General features: G+C 41.9%; 1 protein-coding gene across 1 annotated transcript in view; it reads left to right on the forward strand.

The window, feature by feature from the left end:
• The window catches only part of ACTR3B (actin related protein 3B), a 1,003,497-nt gene that overhangs the window by 781,751 nt on the left and 199,967 nt on the right, over nt 1-21,779 (forward strand). The window lies entirely within an intron of this gene.

The following is a 21,779-nucleotide window of genomic DNA, read 5'->3' on the forward strand; positions in this document are numbered from 1 at the left end:
CCAGTCGCTTCCTTCCCAGTCACACAGCCCCGGACATCAGCGCACTCAGAAAGCAGGGGCTCAGCGTCTTGTCCTGCCACCAACACAGCAAGGACTTGAAACACAGACAGCTCAGCAAAGCTTTCCTTTCTTCACTTTGAATTCTCAGTCTCATTTACCCCCCAGATTTTAAAGTGATCCAATAGAATGGGCTTTGAACATGAGATTACCACAAAGGTGTAATATTTTAAATGCACTATTTTTTCTGAATTTATTCTTCATATTCCCCAGACTTAAAGAGCACTTGATAGCTGAGTCTCAATAGGTTGACTGTCACCGTATTTAAATTTTGTTTTCAGACTTTCTATTGTTTTAAACAAAGTAAAATTGTAGTCATTCATTGATACCTCCTTATCTTCTGCCTTTACTACATTTAATCATTGAATGAGGAATCTAAACAGAGTTCAGTTTTTGATTTAAATAAATAAACAGGAATGGCTGGGTGTCATGGCTCATGCCAGTAATCCCAGCACTTTGGGTGGCTGCGGCGGTCAGAATGCTTGAGCTCAGGAGTTCGAGACGAGCTTGGACAACACAGTGAAACCCTGTCTCTATCAAAAAATACAAGAATTAGCCAGGCGTGGTGTCAGGCAACTGCAGTCCCAGCTACGCGGGAGGCTGAGGCAGGAGAGTCACTTGAACCCAGGAGGCAGGGGTTGCAGTGAGCAAAGATCATGCCACTGTACTCCAGCCTGGGCAACAGAGTGAGACACCATCTCAAAAAACTAAAATAAAAAAATAAAAAAACAGGAATGCTTGTGGCAATTATTTTAATTTTTTCTCTTTCTTTTGAAGAGGCTATCTTCCATCAACAGTAATGTCTCCAACCATTAATTTCTCTGCATTCTCCTTAATTAAAATATGTAATTTTATGTTCATTTGAGCTATGATTCTCAAGTGAAGAGCAATAATGAATAAAAAAGTATTTATCTCAGAAAAGTGACTAGTAAACATGGAATTCCTCCTGGTCCTGCCTTATTGTTTATTCGTTCAGTTTTTTCACCCAATATCTATTTACTGAGGACCCCCTCTATGCAAAGCACTATTCTGGGGGTGGGTGGGTACTAATGGTGAGTAAAACAAGATCCTCATCCTCATGAAGAGAAGATGATTCTTTCGAAGCGTGCAGGAAAGGAAGAAGTCATAGCTAGAGGAGGGATTCAGGAAACGAGGTGATGGCATTTAGATTCAGAGTTGATGTCACTGTAACCTTGGGGGTTCCTGAGAATTTCGTGCTGATAGGTTCATGCAGATCAGGCTGCTGGTCTCTCATCAGAAGTGGGCTAAGATGTGGCCCTCCCATAAAACGTGTGGCCACACACAGGACTGTCATTGACGGCTCTCACCTCTCCTTCCTGCTGCTTCTGCACTTAGTAATTTCTTCACGAGCTCGGCATACCTTGGTTTGGACCGTCTATATGCCTCATTCTACAAAGGAAGAGGGCAAAAGAGAGTAACTAGTTATTTGAAGAAATCCTGTAGCATGAAAAAGAAGGATGGGGGTAATTAGAGCAACCAGCAGAAACAGACAATCAGGGAAATAAAGGAAAAAATTAGCACCTTCCATTAGAAAATGTAGAAAAACTTACCAGTTTACAAAACCAAACAAAACACGGTGTGAAAAAGACTCAATTAGAAAGCAAGAATTAGCTCTTGGAAGATAAAATCAGATTATATTTTGGAAGAGAGTGTTAATTAACAATTCAGGGTAAGAGTTCAAACGGAAGGCTGAGGAAATCACCCAGAATTTAGAGCACAAAAATAGAGAGTGGGAACACGGGAAAAAGACAAGCGGGCCAGAATTTTAATCCAGAAGGTCTACCATTTAATTAACACAACTTTCAGAAAGAGAGACCAACAGGAATACAAACAGCTAATAATCGAATAAATACTACAGAAAATTATCCAGCCCCAAGTGATCATTGAGTCTTCAAAGCGAAAGAAGCCTTCAAGCGTCAGGAGGGATGAATGCAAAGATAACCGTAGCTGGATATGCATTTAGGAAATGTTACAACGTCAGGTGACGGAGAAGATCATAAAAAGCTTTGAGGTAACCTACAGAGAACTGAGGCTTTAGCTGGCGTCAGACATCCCATCAGCAAGAAAACAGTGAAGTGCCCTCAGAACCTTTTAGGAAAATTATTCTGAACTTAGAATCTGTACCAGAAGGACTCTCAATCATGCCTAAGAACAAAATCAAGTCACTTTCAGCCAAAAGAGAAAAAAAATCGTACCTTCTAAAGCCTTCTCGATGAAGTCTCTTGAATTCATACTCCAGCAAAATACCCCTGAAAGTGAAGGAAAGGAAAGATGTGAGTATCAGAAACAGAGAAACTAACCTGAGTTTACTGAAAAGTCATCCTAGGATGACCGTTTTGTCTCAGGATATGCAAACCATGTGTCCAAATTAGAGCAGGAAGTCAGTGAGCTTCAAAGACAGCGTTTATCTGAGGAGAGTGGAGTGAGATGCAGGCAGTGTACAGAACAAGAATAAGGAATATCGTGAAATCGATGTAAGTTTCAGCTCCCCTTCCTCCCCAAATGAAGTCCCTTTGAAACTTTAGGAAAAAAACGGAATAAGGAAATTATAGTCTAGATATCAAGAAAACTAAAGCACAGTGTGGGACCCTTCCATTGACTCTGAAAATAGAAAAATGAAGACTGCGTTTCACCACGAGCCTACAGATAATGGTCTTAAGTCCTAAGAATAGTGACATTGGAATTCTAGAAAGGAAGTGATTACATTGTTGGTTTTTCAAATTTTCGAGTTATAAACAAAGCCTAGAAGGCTTCATTATAGATACTAAAATGACTGTAAATATTATTAATATTGATGATAAAATATAGGGTATGCAGAATTTGAGAATAGAGAGGTACAAATACACTCTCTAAAAGTGCGGGTTCAAAAGATACTTATGAAGCCTGACAAAGACTTAAAATAATATACTTAAGTTTTAAATGGGACCAATTCGAGGAACTAGAAGAGAGTGCAGTAATTGTAACAACTTGCAATGAACAGAAGGTGGAAATCATGATAAGGGCGCCGAATCCTTTGCTCTTACAGATAGAATTCAATAACAGAATAAAAGAATTCAAGAAATAGGGTGACAACATATTATTTAACAATGCAGAAATGACAATCAGAAGAATTAAAGCTGCAAAGAGGTAGAAATGGTTATCTCCTGGAAAGGGACCATTATAGTACTTTTAATACTTGTGTTACATGTTTTTTAATATTTGTTCAAGTATTACTTTAATAAAAATTGTTTATTAAAATCTGTTCTTCAACTAAAGTAACTTCAGACATCTTTATCACATAGGCAAACCTTGGTAGTTGGATAATCAATGACAACATAATTGTGTAATCAATATGCAGCTATGCATACAGTTACAGTTACACATATGTATATAAAATATATAATCTGCTGTATGAATCTCCTTTCGTCTGCTTGGTGCCTTCATGAGGAACATAACATTTTTTATTTGTTTGTTTGTTTGAGACAGAGTTTAGTTTTTATTGCCCAGGCTACAGTGCAATGGCACGATCTCGGCTCACTGCAACTTCTACCTCCTGGGTTCAAGCGATTCTCCTGCCTCAGCCTTCCAAGTAGCTGGGATTACAGGCATGCGCCACCACACCTGGCTACTTTTGTATTTTTAGTAGATATAGAGTTTCACCATGTTGGTCAGGCTGGTCTAGAACTCCTGACCTCAGGTGATCCATCCACCTTGGCCTCTCAAAGTGCTGGGATTACAGGCGTAAGCCACCATGCCTGGGTCTAACCTTTGCCTAAAATGATTTTCTCATTCTAATTCACAGATTATTTATTTAGATTTAATTAATATATTTAGATTATTCTATTGTCTTGCCAGCCAAAAACTCATTTGTACCTCAAAGATTGTGTAGCACATCCTAATTCTGATCTGTTATTGTGTGGACTTTAAAATTCAAATAGGTTGGCTTTTTCTCTTATTTCCAAATTCCAGTGGCCATTTCACTTTTTCACTGAGGCAACTCAAGGGAAAAATAGGGCTGGTTTATAGTCATAAATGTGACATGAACCATTCAATTAGGTTATGTGCAGAAGAGAGTGTCCACTTCCCATGGTAACTGGGGTGGTGTAGGAAGCAGAAGCTGTGGGGTAGAAATGCGGGGATCAACCAGTAGGAACTATTTTCTTGGACATTCTGGCTTTGAGTGTCCATATGTGCTGTTCTCATTATTATGTGTGGGGAACTCTGCCACTACTACCCCTGCCTGGACATGGAAGGCAACTGACCAGCCTCATTATTTGATTTTGAACAAATTACTATCCTGTCTGTTAGTCTCAATTTTCTTATCTGTGAATACAGGAATAATAATAATGATCTTGCAGGGCTGCTGTTAGGATTAAATAATAGAGTTGATGTAAAGCATTTGCCCATCAGATGCTAAGTTCCCAGTGCCAGATATTACATAATAATATTATGATTTCATCAGCTTTTAATGTTTGAATGGAATCCACTGGGATTTATTTGTAAGCTTAAGTTGTGAAGATAGCTAAGTGATTCTTTTATTCAGTGAAACACACAACCATTGTTTTTAAATGACCAAGTGTACATGACTTTTTATTTATTTTTTTGAGATGGCGTCTCACTTTGTCGCCCAGGTTGGAGTGCAGTAGCTCGATCTTGGCTCACTGCAACCTCTTCCCCCTCCAGGTTCAAGTGATTCTCCTGCCTAAGCCTCCTGATTAGCTGGGATTACAGACGCAAGCCAGCATGCCTTGCTAATTTTTGTATTTTTTGTAGAGACGGGGTTTCACCATGTTGGTCAGGCTGGTCTCAAACTCCTGACCTCAAGTGATTTGCCTGCCTCAGCCTCCCAAAGTGCTGGGATTACAGGTGTGAGCCACCACGCCCAGCCAGTACATGGCTTTAGATTAGCTATTCTCAAGAGATAGAGACTATAATAAGATCCTGGAGAGGAGATGGAAGTGGAAATTTTATATTTCCCACAAGAGGTCATATGTTTAAGAAAAGATTGAACAGAAAGCAAATGCTGTATGATTTCACTTATACATGGAATCTAAAATCGTCAAACTCACAGAAGCAAAGAGTAGAAGAGTGGTTACCAGCGCCTGGGGAGAAGGGGAAACAGGGAGATGATGGTTAAAAGGTGCAAAGTTTTAGCTATGCAACATCAATAAGCTCTGAAGATCTACTGTACGCCATGTGCCTGTAGCTAACAATACTGCATTGTATACCTAAAATTTGCTAAGAGGGTGGATCTTATGTTTCGTTCTTACCACGAAAACCTCAATAATAAAAATAAAGGGAGCAGGAGAAAACTTTGAGAGGTGAATGATTATGGCCTTGATGGTGGTGACAGTTGCACGGGTGTGTACTTAACCCCAAACTCATTGAGATGTACACATTAAACATACACAGCTCTTCGTACTTCATTATATCTCAATAAAGTAGTTAGAAAAAAATGGTTGGGAGAATAATTCTCTGAAAACTTTTATTAAAATATCATTCTGGTACGTAGATGGCCCTTAATAGATATTTATTGTCTATTATCTAGATAGATTGCATGAATGATCCATGCCACCAAAAGAACATAGGTTTTCCACATGCATTTTCTATAGATATTTAAACTGCCTCTTTAGATTTGAATTGACATGTGAGCCAAACTGTAATTGCCTGCAGTTATTAAAATATAATCTACTTTTTAATGAGAACCTGACATTTAAAAAATTCTAAGCTCGTGTTATTATTATCGTAAGAATTATAAGTTACCTTTGTAACTATCTCCATTACATCTCAGAGCATGCGCACACCATCCACTTCAGCTTCACGTGCCTGTTACATTCTAATCCAGGCAAAGGAAAAGGGCACTAAGTTACCTGATAACTCCCAACAAGGAACCATTTCAGAACCTAAACAACACGACAACTGAGGGCCTTAAGTATAGATTAAGTTATTAACACAGTGTATTGCACGTTTTGCAAAGTGGTTTTATAAAAAGTAATTTTAGGCCAGGCACAGTGGCTCATGCCTGTAACCCCAGCACTTTAGGAGGCCAAGGTGGGCAGATCATGAGGTCAGGAGATCGAGACCATCCTGTCCAAAATGGTGAAACCCTGTCTCTACTAAAAAAAAAAAAAAAAATACAAAAATTAACCGGGCGTGGTGGTGCGCACCTTTAGTCCCAGCTACTCGGGAGGCTGAGGACAAAGATTCCCTTGAACCCAGGAGGCAGAGGTTGCAGTGAGCTGAGATTGCACCACTGCACTCCAGCCTGGGTGACAGAGTGAAACTCTGTCTCAAAAAAAAAAAAGAAGTAATTTTAGTAGATGAACATTAATTATACAGAAAATTAGCAATAAGACTTTGTGAAGCTTATTGCAGTATACAAATATTCGTTACAGCAGGAGAGCGAGAATTCTGGAAACGGACATGGCTTGGTTGTAGTTGGAGGCTCTGGGCTCAGAGGAGGTGCTCCATGGGCTGAGCCCCAGATCTCTGAGTAGGGGTCCTGTCCTGCTGGTGTCCTCAGGGGTGCCACGAGGCTGATGGTCAGAGCAACTGAACTCAACTGCTGGCAGGGAGAAGGAGCACGGTGCAGTGTTCCTGACAGGGAGAGGAAACCAACAGGAAGTAGACAGGCAAGACGATGCCTTTCTTCCTCCTCCAGTCCCCCAATATGTCTCTAGTGACCCTTATTGGTAGAGCCTGACAAGAAATTAATTGGCAAAGAGAAAATGTGGTTTCCAGAATTTCAACTCCAGCACAAAGCAGAGACATGTATGAGGGTGCTTCAAAGCAGAAAGAAAACACTTTAATTACTGGCTATGATTAACCTATGGTGAGCTTCCCAGATCCCCATACGACCCACTCTTTCAAAACAAGGCACTCTGTCTGCCAGATGCCTGGGCTGTTGCCTGGTGTCTTAGTCCATTTTCACGCTGCTGATAAAGACATACCCTCGACTGGGCAATTTATAAGAGAAAGAGGTTTAATTGGACTTACAATTCCGTGTGGCTGGGGGAGCCTCACAATCCTGGCAGAAGGCAAGTCCCATCTCACATGGATGGCAACAGGCAAAGAGAGAATGAGGAAGATGCAAAAGCAGAAACCCCTGATGAAACCATCAGAACTTTAAAAACCTAAGTTTTTAAATTGAATAATAGAATTTTTTTATTTTTTACTTTTTAAAATAAAAAAAAACACTTTTATTTTAGGTTCAGGGGTCCATATGCAGGTTTGTTATGTAGGTGAACTCGTGTCATGGGGGTTAGTTGTACAGATTATTTAAGACTTATTCACTACCAAGAGAACAGTATGGGGGAAACCTCCCCATGATTCTACTATCTCCCACAAGGTTCCTCCCACAACACATGGGGACCTGGGAGTACAATTATGGGAGTACAATTCAAGATGAGATTTGGGTGGGGACACAGAGCCAACTCATATCACCTGGTGACCTTTCACAGCCAACTCTTCCCCAGGAGTTGCTCTTGGACAGAGAATGTTACCACTGGCTGGAGGTAACCCAAACCCAACGACTGGTGACATGAAGGAACAAAGGCCTGACCCCGTTCTTGTCTCCATTTAGGAAAGCTCTGGAGGCTCACCCCAGCTCCAGACATCCCCGTGGGATCAGCTGAGTAGCCAATGGGCTACTTGCTTATTCCTTCTAGATCTTAGGGCACAACCTGTAAGAAGGGGATGAAGGAAAAAGGCCAACTCTGTTTGCAAGATGTGAAATAGCCACACGGCTTTGAGCAATGGGCTCTAGGCAAATTGCAAGGCACTTAGATATTTCTTTTCCCTCTTTCTGGATCGCTGATAATTAATGCTTGCCTTTGAGAGGTTTGAAATGTGTATGCAGGTGTGTGTGTTCAGGAGGTGGGTGGTATATGTGTTTATATGAACCACTGTATGGCTATAAAATGTTCTTAGCCATTGAATAACTTAGAAAGATTATTTGTAATGCCCCCCAAACCAGTGTAGGTGTGTGTTCATCCCTACATCTTTGCCAATTCTAAATTTCGTCAGTTCTTAAAATGTTTGCGGCCGGGTGCAGTGGCTCACGCTTGTAATCCCAGCACTTTGGGAGGCCGAGGCGGATGGATCACGAGGTGAGGAGATCGAGACCACGGTGAAACCCCATCTCTACTAAAAATACAAAAAATTAGCCGGGCGTTGTGGCGGGCGCCTGTAGTCCCAGCTACTTGGAGAGGCTGAGGCAGGAGAATGGCGTGAACCCAGGAGGCGGAGCTTGCAGTGAGCAGAGATGGCGCCACTGCACTCCAGCCTGGGCGACAGAGTGAAACTCCGTCTCAAAAAAAAAAAAAAAAAAGTTTGCAAACCTGATAGACGAGTTTTGTTACTATAATTTTCAACCTTGACAATACTAAATGAAATGTGTCTATTAATCATTGGTAATTCTATGATAAATTGGCCCTTTGCCCACTTTGCACTTTGCAACTTCATCTTCTATTTATTTATTTATTTATTTAGACAGGGTCTCACTCTGTCACCCTGGCTGGAGGGCAGTGGTACAATCATGGCTCACTGCAACTTTGAACTCGTGAGCTCAATTGATCTTCCTGCCTTAGCCTCCCGCATAGCTGGGACTCCAAGTGCACACCACCATGCCCAGCTAATTTATTTTTTATTTTTTATTTTTGTAGAGACAGGGTCTAGCTATGTTGCCTAGGATGGTCTGAAACTCTTGGCTTCAGGTGATCCTCCTGCCTCGACCTTCCAAAGTGCTGGGATTGTAGGCATGAGCCACTGCGCCTGGCCTCGTCCTTTATTTCATAATTGATATATAAAAACATATTACAATAGACAGTAAGTTAGAAAATGTAAAATATAAATTTTCTCACAGATTGGTTTTTGCATTTGAATCTTATGTATTGTAGTTTTCTGTAAAGACATTTACAATTTTTTCATGCTAGAATTTATTATTCTTCTTGAAAATGTTTTCTGACTTTGTTATGATAAAAAACTGGATCATATAATTCAGATTTAATTAAATAACCAAGTTTATAAATAAATCATCAATTTTTGTACTGTGCATTTATTTTACATTTTGATATTTGATCTTTTAATACTTTATTTTTATGTAAGAAATGAGGTAGAGGTAGAGTTCTGTTTTTCTTTGACAATGCTAGCTAGTTCATAAGAGTATTTATTAATAACCCATCTTTTTTTAACCCATTCCTTTGAAAACTATCTTTTCCATACACTAAATACCCTTATATACTAGGACCAAGCAGAGATATGTGTCAGGGATTTTTATAGGTGAATTTTGACAGGAACAATTGTTAAAATAATGTATCATCTGGTTAGGCATTTGAGATTCCACTTCTGAATATTCTGGACTCCTACCAGCACATAGGGAGAAATAAGTAGCCACCCAGTGGCTGCAGAGAGTGTGGTGGCCTTTGTGGCACTCAGTTATTGAACACATGTTCACTGGGTGCCTAGTATGTGCCTGGTACTGTTTCAGGAACTATGGACACATCGGTGTCTCAGACAAGCTACCTGGCCTTCTCTGTAAATTTACTCTAGAACAAAACCACCATGGATCTGCCAAGGTCCATAGATGATAAATGCATTCTGGGTTAATGGTTCCTAGCTTGTTGGCTTATATTACTTTCCTAGTTGTGTGCTCCTGGAATGTTCTATCAGTTTGGGAGTATGGGTGGGGGCAGCAGTACACCTTTACCACAACTCGGCTTTCGGGGAGTAAGAAAGAAGGGACACCTCACAGAAGAAGATGGCATGCTCCTGTCTCAGGATTTCCACATTATGGAAGTGGCTAGATTTCTGAGACTCGGATACCTAAGTCACACCTCATGAAACATTTTTTGAAGTTTTTCTTAAAAAAAAAAAAAAATCAGTGTTTCTCCTCCAGTCAGAGTCCATCCTGTTTTCACTGCATTTCTGCTTGGAGATGTTGTTGAATTTCAAATCTTGTAAAGTTTTTATTAGCATTACCTGAGAGGATATTATGCAGATGATGAGAAATAAATAATGGATTAAAATTTCTCCATATTAATATTTACTAACCTAGGTAATTTGAGTATATCTATTCTTGCCAGACCTAAGCAAATGAAACTGGACAGCTATCACAGGGCACTGGATATCACTGAGTTGGTCATGACAAGTAAAGTAATTATTGGCCAAGTCTTCCCCAAAGGGAAAGTTAGCTGCTGGGATGGTCCAAGTTGGCAGAAATGGAATAACTTGTAGGCAAGAAAGGCAGCTGACTCATTCTGTCTACTTATCTCTGCCTTCTCTGGGCTTGTCAAGACACACAGTTTATCACATAATTATTTACTGTCTTGCTTAATTCATTATTTATTGGGAGTGTAAATTGTTATTTTTAACCAGGTGTTATCTACTTCAGGGAAGGCTCAGTTTTGCTTTTTACCTCCTTCTATCCTTGTTCAAATATCCCTAAGCAACAAGTTTAACTGTGAAGAGCACAAAAGATGGTAATTAGTTTGATATACATATTGGTCAGCTTTTGCCACCTAGAAATCCACCCAAACACCTACTTCAAAAACCAGCAATTTATTTAGCTCCCAATCCAATGGGCTGGCAATTTGGGGGCTGAGCTCAGCTGAGCAGCTCTCCTGGTCTCAACTGGGCTTCCTCATGTGTCTGTGATCAGCTATGTTCTGCTAGGAGGTTGTCTCTCCAGGGACTGGGAAGGAAGTGGCAATATGTGAGGTTCCTGAGGCCTTGGCTAGGCACTGTCACACTGTCCTCTTTTCTGTCACATTGTAATTGGCAAAATAAGTCACAAGGGCATCTCAGACTCAGTGGATTGGAAAATCAATGCCACCTTCTGATGAAATCCTTAGAAAGTCACACTGCACAGGGCGTGGGTACAGAAAGAGGAATAATTGCTGCCACTTTTCATTCTACCACATATTGCAAATATATTTTTTGTCCATGAATTATGACACATACATTATACATAATTGAAATAATCTAAGCAAAGCCAGTCTAGTGACTACTTTGTGTCAGAAGTGTGAAAACAATATAGGTGCTCTAGGGATGCATGTGATGAGAGCCTGACTTTTCCCTGCTCCTTCTGCATTTTCAAGCAAAGAAGTCATAAGAATGACCCCATCTTACTTTCAGAAGGATTATTTTTCCAGTACTAGGAAGGCTGGGATTTGGACAGTTCTACATCAGCCCTAAATACTGGCCCTATAAGCCTGGCACAGCCAGGAATCTATCAAACAAAGGGCCAATGACTTCCTCTATGCAGGTAGAAACTTGCTCAAACCAATTCCAAGCCAGCAAGCTTTGCTTACTGTATTTATTCTTAAAGACCTGTGATACTGTGGGGGAAAATTAAAGACTTTAGAGAGGCAAAATGAGATTTGACTCCTTGGATAGTTAATTGTATGATGCATGGATAACTAATTTATTTCTCTGAGCCTTAGTTTTCCTATAAGTAAAATGTGGGAATAACACCAGGCTTATCTGGAAGATGAAATCTACACCACGAACACAGCCACTGGCACATATTAGGCATCTGATAAATTTTCATTCCCATTCTTTTCTTTAGCTACTTACATTGTCTCCTTTTGTTGCTATTGTTAAGGTTGAACATTTTTTCTTTAGAGATAGGTGGTAAGTCTATTGTCCCTTCATTTATCACTTGAGGCAAGAGAGAGGTCAAGGATCTTCCGTAGCTCAGCACTAGTTTACGTTGTGTGCTCAGGTCATTGCGATCATCCGGGCAAGTCTACAGGCTGTCCGGAGCCAGTGTCTTCCCAGCACTGATAGCTATAATGTGACAGTGTCAAACGTCCATTGCTGGAACCATTAGTTATTTGCTAAGAATGTTCTATGGAAACCAGACACGATCCCACCTTTTTGGTAAAAAAGAGAGAGACTCTGCTAGCTTCTGGGTTATTTGGGGCCTTGATCAGCTGATTATGGCAGGGCAGGCAGCTATGTGGGCCTGCTTTAGGGCCAGGTGAAAGGACAGGCAGAGTGAAAGCTGCCTTCGTAGTACGATGTAAACAGTTCCCAGAAACCCACCTTGTCCCACCTCTCCTACCGCCAGTTACATGGAATAGAGACACAGGAAGACAACTTCCTTTTAGTATAAAACAGCACCAACCACCCAGCTCACCAATGCAAACAACGTTTCTGTGTCTCCTTTTCTCATTTCCCAAATCCAGTAGTTAACCCCCAGGTCCTATCATTCCTATCCCTCAGCCATCGTCTCCAGGGATCAGCTTGTGCTTATCTTCTTGTAGCACCTGCCGCACTGTTGAATAAATAAACGCTTTATTAGCCCATCTCCCCAGTTGCGTGGTTAAGTCTGTTGCAGGCAGGCTTTGAGTTTTATTCATAGCTGTGTCTTTAGTACTTGGTTCATGGGTAGGTCAGTACTTAGACATATTAGTCCACTCTTGTATTGCTATAAGAAAAACCTGAGACTGGGTAATTTATTAAGAAAATAGGTTTAATTAGCTCATGGTTATGCAGGCTGTACAGGAAGTGTAGTGACACCTGCTTCTGGGGAGACCTCAGGAAGCTTCCAATCATGGCAGAAGGCAAAGGGGGAGCAGGCATGTCACATGGCAGGAGAGGAAGCAAGAGAGAGAATTGGCGGGGAGGTGCCACACACTTTTAAATGACCAGAACTTGCCAGAAGTCACTTACTGTGGTGAGGACAGCACCACGTGGCAAATTCCCTGCCATGATTCAATCACCTACCAGGCTTCACCTCCAACATTGGGGATCACATGTTGACATGAGATTTGGGCAGGAACAACATCCAAACTGTATCATTAGCTCATAACAACTGCTTCAGTTATGTCCATAGAGTAAACCAATTACTCACAGCTTTTGGCTAAGCCATTATTTTATTAAAATACTAGTGTGTTAATTGATTGGGTAGGGAGTGCTTTAAATCCTGATACAAACAAATCACTTCCACTCTACCATCTTTAAGATATTTCTTATGTATATAGAGGACACAGTATAACGAATTGAGGTAGTAGGCTGAGCGTTTTCTCCAATACACAAATAGTAATCGCAAATTACCTTCACATGGTACTTACATCTTAGGAGACGTTTACAATATTTGTACGCATTGCTTTTTAAGTCTTTTGTGCATTAGGGAAGCTTACCAATTAGCATCTAATATTTTCCTGGGCAAGACCAGTTTGCGTGTGGGGCCAAAATTGGTTTTGCAAGTGGCCTCTGTCCAAATCTGTGAGCAGAGAAAGGAAGTGGAGAAAGGTCAGATATAATTCCATTTTGAAGACTAAGCCATTTGAATTATAATTTGTGTTTTCTCAGTTGTTTTCATATCAGTAATTACTGAGAAATATACTGAGCTTTAAAAGAGTTAAATACCACACCGCCCCACCTCCACACACACACAAAAACCAACCGTCCGATCTGTTTGCTTGACAGTTGTTTACACACACCCACAGGGGCACTGGAGATGTTAAGGAGATGGCTCTAAGCGTAAAGTCAGCAGGTTTGGAGTCTGGTCCCAGCTCTGTTATGCTTTAGCTCTGCCATTTCGGGAGAGTGACAGGCTCCTCTCTGATCTTTTGGAGCTGGACTGTGATGACTAAGAGTGTATTTCACGCTTCTGTGTTCCTAGCAGGAAACCGTGTTAGGGAATATTCTTCAGAGCAGGCAACACCAGTGCTGGGGCAAAGTAAGACTTTCCTGACAGAGATGCTAGGAATAGCGAAATCATTTACACACAGGCGGGCAAACAAAACTTCCATACATTTCTTCCTGGCCTCTGGAGATTTCTGAGAGTCTCTGCATGAGACAAATTCCCCTAGTTCCCATGTGAATGAGGGCTGCAGCCATTTCATTCCTCTGCTTTTGTTTTCTTTTGTTTTTATGGCCCAGAAGAGCCAAATGGTTAAAGCCTTAACTCAGTCCCCAAGTTAAGCTCCCAGGTGCCAGGACACAGAGCTATCTCCCTAGGTATTCACATTTCAGAAGGTATGAAGCACAGCACCCCGGGGATCCTCAGTCCTTGGAAAGGTGTCTTTACATACCAAAGGGTTGGAATAAGGACCATATTTTCAAGGAGACCACTGCAGGAGGGGAGAGGAATTGCTGCCTTCTTTCCCCATGTGAGCAGAGAAAAATGATTCTTGATCACTCACCTCTGGGGTGTCTGATTACTCATGTAGTCAAAATTCTCATGGGTTCTCATCATGGGAAGGCCAACATACTTGCTATTTGCCATTTCTTTAAGAAGAAATCAGGATTAAATGAATAAAGATGAATATTAAAAACCCAACCAGAGGCCGGGCACAGTGGCTCACGCCTGTAACCCCAACACTTTGGGAGGCCGAGGCAGGCAGATCACTTGAGGTCAGGAGTTTGAGACCAGTCTGGCCCATATGGTGAAACCCCGTCTCTACTAAAAGTACAAAAATTAGTCGGGCATTGTGGCATATGCCTATAATCCCAGCTACTTGGGAGGCTGAGGCAAGAGAATCCCTTGAACTCAGGTGGCAGAGGTTGCAGTGAGCCAAGATCATGCCATTGCACTCCAGCCTGGAGAAAAAGAGCAAAACTCCATCTCAAAAAATAATAATAATAATAATAATAACTAATTAAAAAAATTAAAACCCAACCAGAAGATCTCCAGTGCAGTGCCTGCCACTTAGGAGCACTGGTTATTGTCACTTTTCTCCCCGTGCCTCTACATTTTGGCCAGTGCAGTGTTGGCACACAGTAGGTGCTCCAGTTGTTAAGTGAGTGAGACTGGCCTTGTCCTTCAGGCCAAGGATACTGAGAGCAAATGAGCAAATGACTGAGTGACAGAGGGGTCATGGGTAGAGTCATAACTTTTTCTTTCTCATAATTTCTCTCCAAACACACTGCTTGGAGCTTGTCACAATGGAGTGCATGGTTTTGATTAATATAACTGCATTCAGTCTATGTAGATATATAATTTTTAGCACAAATAAGTTGCATGGTCTTGTTTTGCTGTTTTCCTCTATGGGTCCTGGGAATTCAGACCTGCAAAGTGTTATTCAGGTAGCACAAGTTCATCACCTCCTAGGTCATAGTCAAATCCAGATGACTTCCCTGAGTGTACCCTCCAAACACCGGCTTAGTGGCAAGCGTTGCAGTACCACCACCAGTGCTCGGGATAGCAAACCCTCCTGGAATGATTGGCACTCACTCTCTTCCAAGCAGGGGGTCTGAGTGGACCTGTTAGGGCTGATGTCCACAAAAAAGCAGAGAAGCATCTGCCAGCTCCAGTGGGGAAACTCCCAGGGAAGGATGCAGGTGGCTTGCTGCAGTTTAAACTATGAGAACTCACTCTAAAAACAGATGTAAACAGGACTAATATTCTGCTTCCTGTGTTGTGACCTCTGCTTCCACATTTAGGTTGCTTTTGGCATCACTTTCCTTAGGTAATTTCTCTCCATAAAGTCTTATAGAGAGGGTATATATATAGATATATACATACGCATATATATATAATCTTTTTTTTTTTTTTTTTTTTTGAGATGGAGTTTTGCTCTTGTCGCCCAGGCTGGAGTGCAGTGGTGTGATTTCGGCTTACTGCAACCTCCACCTCCTGGGTTCAAGCGATTCTCCTGCCTCAGCCTCCTCAGTAGCCAGGATTACAGGCACCTGCCACCACACCCAGCTAATTTTTCTATTTTTAGTACAGATAAGATTTCTCCATGTTGGGCAGGCTGGTCTTAAACTCCTGACCTCAGGTGATCCACCCGCCTCAGCCTCCCAAAGTGCTGGGATTATAGGCATGAGCCACCGTGCCCAGCCTGTAATCTTATATATATATATGAATGAAACTTTATTTCATATATATATAATCTCCAACTTTATTTCTGGTTTATCAATATGCCAATTTTTAAATTCATCAATATACCCATCATGATTATTTCTGAGAAACATTGAACATGGATTCTTCTTCTTAACTCTCTCAAGTTCCTCCTCCCTGTGGCCCAGCACTCTGGCCAGCATCCTCCCCAACCCCACACTGTCTTCCTCTCCCCTACCTTGCCCTCACTAGCCCAGGGTGCTTGTTCATCTCCCCTTCTTCCTCTTCAAACCCAACTCCTTCTTCAAGACTCAGCTCCAGCTCTATGTAGAAGATAAAGCCCTTCCTTGACCCTTCCTCCCTTCAAATTCTCCACATCTCTTTAATCTATGTTGTAGAATTTAGCACCTAATTATATTCTGACTTCAATTATTTATAGTTGTTACATGCAAATAGTGGTAAACGATGCCTCATACCACAGTGACCTCCTTGTGCCTGCCACCTGATGCTTTATCCACGTTAAGCACTTAATTAATGTGGGCTGAGTGACTGGTCCATTGATTGATAGCAAGCACTAAGCAAAACCTTGACCTGATGTTTTGCAAGCCTCTTTATCATGCATTTTATTCAGACCACTGAAAATGCAGTGAAAGGGGCGCTTATGCCTGCCTTCAAAAAGATTGGTAGAAATGATGCTTTTCTCAAGAGCATTACTCCCCCTTACAGCATATCTGTTTCAGCATCTGTTTTGGGAATTTCAAAGTGATTTGTTATCTGTTTGTGAGATTTCTATCCATCCAGGACTTGGTATCTAAAATGGGCACATCCATGAAATATCAAAGGAAGAATAATTTCAAACCACATGAGATATTCTCACAAGTTGGGTAAATTGCACCTCCTTAGGGCACTTGGTCTCTGAGATCGGTTATTTATGTTTTATGTAATTTATTTCAAGTACAAGTTTTTAGCATATACTTTCAAGCATTTTTGAAATATTCTTTAACAGTTACTATCCTAGTCAATTGATTTTAAGTCAGAAAATATGTCCTTGGTCCCCACTATGCTCCAGCTGCTGTGCTGGGAGTTAGGAACAGAGACTTAAGCAGACACGTGGCTCCTGCTCTCAGGAAATTCACACGACATTGGAGAGTCAGAAGGGTCTCTAAGAAAACTCAGTGCCCATTGCAACTGCTTGACAGAGTGAGAGCACATGCTGTGGCCATTGGGGGTCTCTGCTATGGCAGATCAGAGGATGGTGGGTGGCTCCATCTCCGTCTGTCGGAGCGGGGCTTTATGGCTGATGAAACTGTTCCCTATTAACCAGATGTTAAAACAACATTTATGGAAAATGCATCGTAGGTAGTAGGTGAGGTGCTTTCTTATGAAATGTGGGTCCTTGATTTTAACTTAACATCAGGGGAAACTGTCTTCAGTCAAAAACAAAAAGCAAACAAACAAAAAAATCAGACTTGTCACTGCATCAAGACAAAGCACTTAAAACCTCATCATATCTGTCCTACCATGGGGACAATGACGGGGAAGCCATCGGCACAAATTCACAACATTCCCTCCGGGAAGGAGCTCTTCTGCCTGCTGTGTACCTGAGCCTTTGCAGTCATGAACGCAAGTGCAATTGCAGGCAGGCCTCCAGCTCACATCCTACCATCCCTCTGTTGTGACCTCAGATCTGTTCTTCAGCCGGTCAAGGAATCCCTTGAAAAGAAGGGAAATTCTTAGGACATTTGGGAACCAGAGGAGTAAGGCGGGGGTGAGGCCAGAAGGGAGGAGAACAGAGCTATAGGCAAAGGTTGGTTTTCCCGTTTCCTTTTCTAGTGTCTTCCTAATAGAAGCTCCACACTAAGTAGTTTGTTGATTTTGTGGGCCCCTGGTGTGTTACTGGCCCCAGTCACAGGGGAAGTGAGCAAAGCTGACCCGAAGTGCAAAGCTCCTTGAAGCTCTTTCCAACGGGCTTCCCTGCATGTCCCATATCCCTCCATCCCCAGACACCACCAGTACCTTCCGCTTCTGTAATCCAGTAGTCAACAAGGAGAATATCTGATGCAACCACTTCAGAGTGAGGCCTAAGCAGCTCTCTGTGTTACCCTCCCAGGGTCAACATGGCCTATATGTGAGAGTAACATAATATTGGTGAGACATGTGGCAGTGGAAACCCTTTAACATTGCCTACCTCATTTGCAGCTTATTGTCACATGGAGGAGTATAGAATGCAGACGTGACTGTCACTATTCTGTGTATGAGGAAACTGAGGTGCTGGTGGTCACAGGCCACCAATAACCCTGTTGGAAACATTTTCGCTGTATTACAGCTCATTCCCACAATTCATTAAGGTGCAGACAAGATTATTTTTGCTTTTAACTGCTCTTTTTTTTTTTTTAAAAAAATTTCAGCTTTTACTTTGCATTCATGAAGGACATGGGCAGGTTTGTTATATGAATATACTGCATGATACTGAGGTTTGTAGTACAAATGATTCTGTCATCCAGGTTGTGAGTAGTAATATCCAGTAGGTAGTTTTTCAGCCCTTCCTCCCTTGCTCCCTCTCTCTTCCCTTTGTGGTCCACAGAGTCTACTGTTCCCATCTTTATGTTCATGTGGACCCAATGTTTAGCTCCCACTTATAAGTGAGAATATGCAGTATCTGATTTTCTGCTTCTGAATTAATTTCCTTAGGATAACAGCCTCCAGCTACAAAAGACATGATTATGTTTTTAATGGCTGTATAGTATTCCATGGTGTGTATGTACCATACTTTCTTTATCCAATCCACTATTGATGGGTATCTGTGTTGATTTCATGTCTTTGCTATTATGAATAGAACTGCGATGAACATACAAGAAGGCACTGATATTGACATTGGCCTGTTGGGAGGCACAGGGGAAAGCCTTCAGCTCACACCTCAGAGTCACTATCACTAAGTAGAGGCTCAAATGGAACCTGCTCTCCTGTGGCTAATGAAGACAACTGCCCGTGTGATGTCTCCTGTAGTTCATAATGAGACCATGTATTCGTCTGTGTTCACACCGCTGATAAAGACATACCCAAGACTAGGAAGAAAGAGAGTTTAATTGGACTTAGAGTTCACACAGCTGGGGAGGCCTCAGAATCATGGCAGGAGGTGAAAGACACTTCTTACATGGCGGCAACAAGAGAAAAATGAGGAAGATGTGAAAGTAGAAAGCCCTGATAAAACCATTAGATCTCATGAGACTTATTACCACAAGAACAGTATGGGGGAAACTGCCCCCATGATTCAAATTATCTCCCACAGGGTCCCTCCCACAACATGTGGGAATTATGGGAGTACAATTCAAGATGAGATTTGGGTGGGGACACAGAACCATATCATTCCACAACTGGCCCCTCCAAATCTCATGTCCTCGTATTTCAAAACCAATCATGCCTTCCCAGCAGTCCCCCAAAGTCTTAACTCATTTCAGCATTAGCCTGAAAGTCCACGGTCCAAAGTCTCATCTGAGTACCTTTTGCCTATGAGCCCGTAAAATTGAAAGCAAGCTAGTTACTTTCTAGATACAATACGGGTACGGGTATTGGGTAAAAATGGCTGTTCCAAATGGGAGAAATTGGCCAAAGCAAAGGGATTACAGGGCCCATGCAAGTCTGAAATCCAGCAGGGCAGTCAAATTTTAAAGCTCTGAAATGATCTCCTTTGACTCCATGTCTCACATCCAGGTTACGCTGATGCAAGAGGTAGGTTCCTATAGTCTTTGGAAGCTCTGCCCTTGTGGCTTTGCAGGGTATAGCCCCCTCCAAGCTGCTTTCACAGGCTGGCATTGAATGTCTGTGGCTTTTCCAGATGCACAGTGCAAGCTGTTGGTGGATCTACTATTCTGGGGTCTAGAGGACGGTGGCCCTATTCTCACAGATTCACTAGGTGGTGCCCCGTAGGGACTCTGTGTGGGGCCTCCAACTCCACATTTCCTTTCCACACTGCCCTAGCAGAAGTTCTCCATGAGGGCCCCACCCCTGCAGCAAACTTTTGGCTGGGCATCTAGATGTTTCCATACATCTTTTGAAATCTAGAAGGAGGTTCCCAGACCTCAATTCTTGACTTCTGTGCACCTGCAGTCTCAATACCATGTGACAGCTGCCAAGGTGTTAGGCCTTGCACCCTCTGAAACCATGGACCAAGCTGTACCTTGCCCCATTTTAGCAATAGCTGGAGAAGGCTGCACACAGCATGGGGACCCTGGGCTTAGCCCACAAAACCAATTTTTCCTCCTAGGCTTCCATGTCTGTGATGGGAGGTGTTTCTGTGAAGACCTCTGTCATGCCCTTGAGACTTTTTTCCCGTTGTTTTGGGGATTAACATTTGGCTCCTTGTTTCTTATGCAAATTTCTGCAGCCAGCTTGAATGTCTCCTCAAAAAATGGGTTTTTCTTTTCTACTGCATTGTTAGCCTGCAAAATTTCTGAACTTTTATGCTCTCTTTCCCTTTTAAAACTGAATGCTTTTAACAGCACCCAAGCCACCTCTTGAATGCTTTGCTTCTTAGAAATTTCTTCCACCAGATACCCTAAGTCATCTCTCTCAAGTTCAAAGTTCTACAAATCTCTAGGGCAGGGGCAAAATGCTGCCAGTCTCTTTGCTAAAACACAACAAAAGTCACCTTTGCTCCAGTTCCCAGCAAGTTCCTCGTCTCCGTCTGAGACGACCTCAGCCTGAATTTCATTGTCCATATCATTATCAGCATTCTGGCCAAAGCCATTCTACAAGTCTCTAGGGAGTTCCAGACTTTCCCACATGTTCCTATCTTCTTCTGAGCCCTCCAAACTGTTCCAATCTCTGACTGTTACCCAGTTCTAAAGTTGCTTCCATGTTTTTGGGTATCTTTTCAGCAGCACCCCACTCTACTGGTACCAATTTACTGTATTAGTTCATTTTCACACTGTTGATAATGACATACCCAAGACTGGGAAGGAAAAGAGGTTTAATTGAACTTACATTTCACATGGCTGGTGAGGCCTCAGAATCATGGCAGGAGGTGAAAGACACTTCTTACATGGTGGTGGCAAGAGAAAAATGAGGAAGATGCAAAAGCAGAAACCCCTGATAAAACCATCAGCTCTCACGAGACTTATTCACCATCACAAGGACAGTATGGTGGAAATGGCTCCCACGATTCAATTGTCTCCCACCACATCCCTCCCACAACACATGAAAATTATGAGTGTACAATTCAAGATGAGATTTGGGTGGGGACACAGAGTCAAACCATATCAGACCCCTTGCTGCGCTTCCAAATATTTAATAAAACAACCCCCCCTACTGCCCCCACAGAAGAAGAAGAAAAATGAAGGCAAGACAACCAGACTGCTCAGCAGGCTGTTCAGAGCCACATGACAGAAGCTCATTTTCAAAGTCAGCTTCTGTACATTTTCTCTTTGGATCCATTTTCCTTTCAGGGAAGAGCACCCTGATAGCAGAGTGGCCACCTTTGCTTGTTAAACACAAAAGCCAGGAAATCACTTTCCAACGCTGCCCCCTGTTTAGTGCTCTGTTTAGTATTAACCAGAATCCTCTGAAAAATCGTATCTAATCTCAGCATTCCCAAGAAGTATGTAGTTTTTGTTTTCTTGTTTCTCTTAAATTGTGTCATGGATAATAATATTACTGCAAAACTTAGCAAGTGAAATAATTTCCTTAATAACCTTACCCCTTCCTATCTAAGGAACAGTATTTCTTTTGTTAACGGGTTTATTAAAGGGCAATAATGGCAATAATATTTGGCATTTCTTTCAGGACTTTTTCTTAAGATAAAGGATTCGAACCAAGAAAAGATAATGATGGTGGGAAAACCCTAGTGTGACTTCAGGCCCATTCAACACAAGACATTAGCCAAGCACCTACTGTGTGGGATGCCAGATGAAGGCTAAAGTGGAGGTTAACA

The sequence above is a fragment of the Nomascus leucogenys genome, chromosome 13 (assembly GCF_006542625.1).
Source record: "Nomascus leucogenys isolate Asia chromosome 13, Asia_NLE_v1, whole genome shotgun sequence".
NCBI classification, from domain to species: domain Eukaryota; kingdom Metazoa; phylum Chordata; class Mammalia; order Primates; family Hylobatidae; genus Nomascus; species Nomascus leucogenys.